A 5,480-nucleotide genomic window follows, 5' to 3' on the forward strand; every position below is an offset into this window, starting at 1 on the left:
ATCATGACCCGCACGTACGTGCGATATTTCTTATTTTAAAAGAATTTATAACAACTTTTAATTCAATATAAATTATTTTGTTGTTTTTATGATATATATTTTAGTGTATTAGATATGGATCCACACGTACGTGCAGATATATTATTATTGAAATTGTTATATAGATTTTAAGAATATAAAATATTTTGTTGTATTAGTGAATTTCGTAATAGTATAGATATTATAAAGTTAGAGTAATGAACGGAATTCAGTTGCGTAAGTGCTTAATTATATTTTAAGATCCGGACTAATTTAGTTGCAAAAGTTAAGTGATGTTACGTGTTAATTCTCTAAACTAATCAAAATATTTCTAACAGTTTGATTACAGATGCTAAATAGGATATGGATTCGGTTTTAGTTTGGGCTATTTCATGTATATTAGCTAGGCGTAACTATTTTGGAACGGGAAACTTATCACGTCTTGTATCTGTCATAAATTCTTTGTCCCATAACCTGTCACGTATACGTGAAATAAAAATATTACGGTCCTGTATCCATCATAAATAGATTATGTGTAACTGAAAACGTACGTACATGGTTATGTGTGTAAACAAATTTATTTTATATAGTACTCATAACCCGAACTCATACCAGTTGGGTATTTAGTTTGATTTTTAATTTATATTCCCCTTCCATCCTGTCTCGTAATTCCTATTCCCATTTCATTCCATTAAAATCATGTTCCAAATTTTTGTTTGCTTACCTTTAAATATCATATAATATATACAGTGATTTTGCGGATTAATATGTATGCTGTTAAAGTTATAAATATATTTTAACAAATTTATTAATGTTTCTTTCCTAAGCTAAATTTTAGATATTTTCCTTTTCATTGTTTAATCATAATTAATTTGATTTTTTTGACTAAAAATACAAATTTGAGATACATCTATAAAAAGGATATGCTATTGCTGCATAATTTTTTTTGAATGCAAAAAATATAATTAGTTCACATTATTTCAAAATTTGTGTGCAATATATCATGGAATTATTTAAGGAAGATCCGATTGAAAAGAAAAAAATAAAACACAAAATATTTTGAAATTAATATGTACAATCTATTATTTAGATTTTTCCAAAACTTGCTCTAAACGAAGGCCATAATGATAATTACTTTAAATTTATCATTATTTGAGTTTATTTCATAGTTATATAAATATTTGTTACTATCTAATATCGTTTTTTAGAAATTGTGAAATAAAATTTCGTTTAATATTTCAAAATTTGTGAAAATATTATAACAAAATGAATCTTAAATATTTGTATTTAATTTTTTTTACGAAATTTCAAATTCAATCTTAAAATCCACCATTGATAAAAAAATTTTAAACGATATTTTTTTTTAATTTTGAATTAAAATGATATTATTTTTCTTTTTATTTTTGATATAGAATAGTCTATTAGAATTGGTTTATATAAAATCTTAGTTGGATATCAAATCTTAGTTTTGCAATTCTCATTGGTTAACAATTTTTTAGAAATTAATTTCAAATTTTCATCCATAATTAATAAGAGAGAGAAAGTGAGTTTAATTTTTTGGAAACTAATTACTTAAAAGAATTTTACTATCTTTTATTTTTTATTTAAATATATTAATTTTGTGATTACTATTGTACCCTTAATGAATTTATTTAAAAACACTAAAAACCAATGGTATCTTATGTAATATTTTATTATTTATAAGTTATTTAATATCTAATAATTCCCAATTAATAGTATAGATGTAACCAATAAATTTTATTATTTATTAAATGAAATAGTTTATCTAATAATTGTTTGAATTGGCTTGAAACTTGTAATATGTTCATTCTGCTGGCTGATGATAAAGACATTTTTAAGGATATTACTATCTTTGTTTCATATTTATATCAGTTCTCTTTAGTTTTATTTTTTTGTCACCGTCAATTTTATTAAAAATTTGGTAAAATTACATACGTAGCGAAAAAGAGAAAAATGAAAATTGAAACCGCTTAACCGACGTTTTTTCAAAAACGAAATTAATTAATAAAATCTAAAATATATATATTTCTCAACTAATTATTATATGTAAACTCTTAATTTATGGTATATCTACTATACATTTTTGCAGCAGTTTTTGGGGTACCCAAATCGGGTCAAATTTGTTTAATTTTGACCCGGAAATCTTCAATCGGATCTTTCCTTAAATTTTGGCAAAATTAAAAAACGAAAATAATTAATAAAATCTAAAATATATATACTTTCTCAACTAATTACTATATTTAAACGCTTTATTTATGGTATATTCTCCACGATTTTTATAGATAAAGAAATCAAATATGATGATTTAATGCTAATATAACAAATTTGCACTAATTTCCTAAAACCTCTCTACCTAATTTAAACATAAATATATGATTCTTATTTCACTTTTATTTGATCTTATATTTATATTATTTTAAATTATTATAAAATATATAAATAGTTAGTAAATTTTAGTTTTTTTTTCTGCATATGTTACAATTCAAATTTTTTAAAACGGACATATATTACTCAATCGATGAATAAAAATATGTGTGTAATCTATATTAACATTTTTAAGAACAAATTGAGCATTTAATCATGTCGTTATTTTATTCAGACCCGAAATTGAGTCACTCGGATCTTTCTTTAATTCTTACAATTATCTAAAATGGGACAGTATATCACGGGTGAAATCCTAATTAGTATTTTAAGATACAATTATAAATTGTTTTTACGGGTTGGTCCAAAAACACACACTAATTTAAAAATATACATGGAAACTATTTAAAAGCAACTTTCAAATTAACTCGAATTATATGACATTTAAATAAAAGTGTTATTAAAAAAATAACAAAATGATGTTTAATTTCATTTTAGATTATATGGTTGGACGGGTTTGGGTCAATATTAATACGAGACAATATACCACAGGTGAAATCCTATAAATAACAATTCAAAATACAATTATACAATCTTAAACACTAAACAAAATAAATACAACTTAAAATTTTTTATTTTAGATACAACGCATGTGACCCGCGGTATACAACAAAAAATATTATACACAATAAATTCATCAATTTATAAAAATAAAAAAATCAAATAATTAACCCGCGGTGTACCGCGGGTCATATCCTAGTTGTTTACGATTTTTATAGATAAGGAAATCAAATCTGATGATTTAATGCTAATATAACAAATTTGAGCGAATTTCCTAAAATCTCTCTAATTAATTTAAACATAAATATATGATTCTCATTTCACTTTTATTTGATGTTATATTTAAATTATTTTGAATTATTATAATATATACATATAGTAAAATTTAGTTTTTTCTGCATATGTTATAATTCAAATTATTTTTAAACGGACATATATTACTCAGTTGATGAAGAAAAAAAGTATGTGTGCAATTTATATTAACATTTTTGAATAACAAATTGTGCAATTAATCAGGTCGTTTTTTTTATTATGACCCAAAATTGAGTCATTCGGATCTTTTCTTAATTTCTAAAATTATCTAAAACGGAAGTGTATACCACGGGTGAAATCCTAAAATTAACAAATCAAAATACAATTGTAAATTATTTTTACGGGTGGGTCCAAAAACACATAATTTAAAAAATTTATATATATTTATATATATATATATATATATATATATATATATATATATATATATTTATATATATATTATGAAAATCATTTGAAAGCAAACTTTTAAATTGATTCGAATTATATGTCTTTTAAATAAAAGTATTATTAAAAAAATAACAAAATGATGTTTAATTTCACATAACGGAATTATATGGTGGGATGGGTTTGGGTCGATATTAATATGGGAAAATATACCACGGGTAAAATCCTAGAATTAACAAATCAAAATACAATTATACAGTCTTAAACACTAAACAAAATAAATACAACTTAAAGTTTTTATTTTTTAGATACAACGCATATGATCCGCGATACAACAGGAAATATTATACACAACAAATTTATTAGTTTATAAAAAGAATAAAAAAATCAAATAATTAACATGCGGTGTACCGCGGGTCATATCCTAGTTAATAGTATAGATGTAACCAATAAATTTTATTATTTATTAAATGAAATAGTTTATCTAATAATTGTTTGAATTGGCTTGAAACTTGTAATATGTTCATTCTGCTAGCTGATGATAAAGACATTTTTAAGGATATTACTATCTTTGTTTCATATTTATATCAGTTCTCTTTAGTTTTATTTTTTTGTCACCGTAAATTTTATTAAAAATTTGGTAAAATTACATACGCTAGCGAAAAAGAGAAATATCTCTGGAAACTAAGCCGGTAAAAAAGTGTTAAAATTTATGGGGACAACAACTCTAAAAAGGGAGACAATTTGGAAAAGTTAGAAAAATGAAAATTGAAACCGCTTAACCGAAGTTTTTTCCAACTATATCCTAATCCTATTCACTGGTTCTTTTCTGAGATCAAAAAACAATTTGATGGCGATGAAAATCGATCTTGATGTCCTCAATACACTTCTGAAATTGAAACATATGCTTACATACTTCGGCTTGATGGACCTTTCTTTCTTGGTCTTTGGAACTATCTATTATTCGTCGACAATGATAACGTACAATATACTCAAATAAAATTCGACTGAAAATATAAAGGATATGACACTTTCGAATATATTAATATTATTTTCGTAAATGTTGGAATATAAAACCTTGATCCTTATATTTTGTGACTATGTTTTTTTTTCTATATGCATTTTGTAACTATGTTTCGTAGTTAAACAAATCTAACAGTTTCTAGATTCTAAGAATGAAAAATAACAAAACAAAAAACGTGATTCTTTCCAATCAAACGCCATATTGACGGCACGGTGGAGCGCTACAAAGCTTGCCTTGTAATTGGGTTTCATCAACAGTTCATACTATTGTTGGTGTGACGTCTCTAAATTAAAGGCTGCGGGATCAGCAACTAGATGTTAACAATACCATCCTGCATAACACTCTTACCGAAAATGCATCTTAACACCAATTAGCTTTGTGGATATAAAAAATTCAAGTAATGTCACAAGCTTCAGAAAGCCATCTATGCTTAGAATTTGGAGCTTAAAAAGTTTATGTTGTATTTCGAATTCTAACTCTCTATCTCCCAGGAGTCGCTCTTTAGTCTTTACACTCAATGCTGGTTGTGTCCGGCTTTATCTCTTGGTGTATGTTAATGATACCATCTTTAACGATAGTCTCTCGAAACAAAGTCGGCGGTTGTTTAGTCGTTTCCCTGAATGTTGCGGTTTTCTCTCAAGTATCTTGCTGAGCTCAGCTAATCCCTGAATGTTGAAGCCTCATGCTCTGCCCCTAGTCTCTTACTAACAGAACAACGGTATATCATGTCTAGCACCAACATGTAGTGCCCAGTATTAATGATCTTCGCTAGGTCACCAACATGTAGAACTTAGCT

This window comes from Arabidopsis lyrata (assembly GCF_000004255.2).
Source record: "Arabidopsis lyrata subsp. lyrata unplaced genomic scaffold ARALYscaffold_7, whole genome shotgun sequence".
Taxonomy (NCBI): domain Eukaryota; kingdom Viridiplantae; phylum Streptophyta; class Magnoliopsida; order Brassicales; family Brassicaceae; genus Arabidopsis; species Arabidopsis lyrata.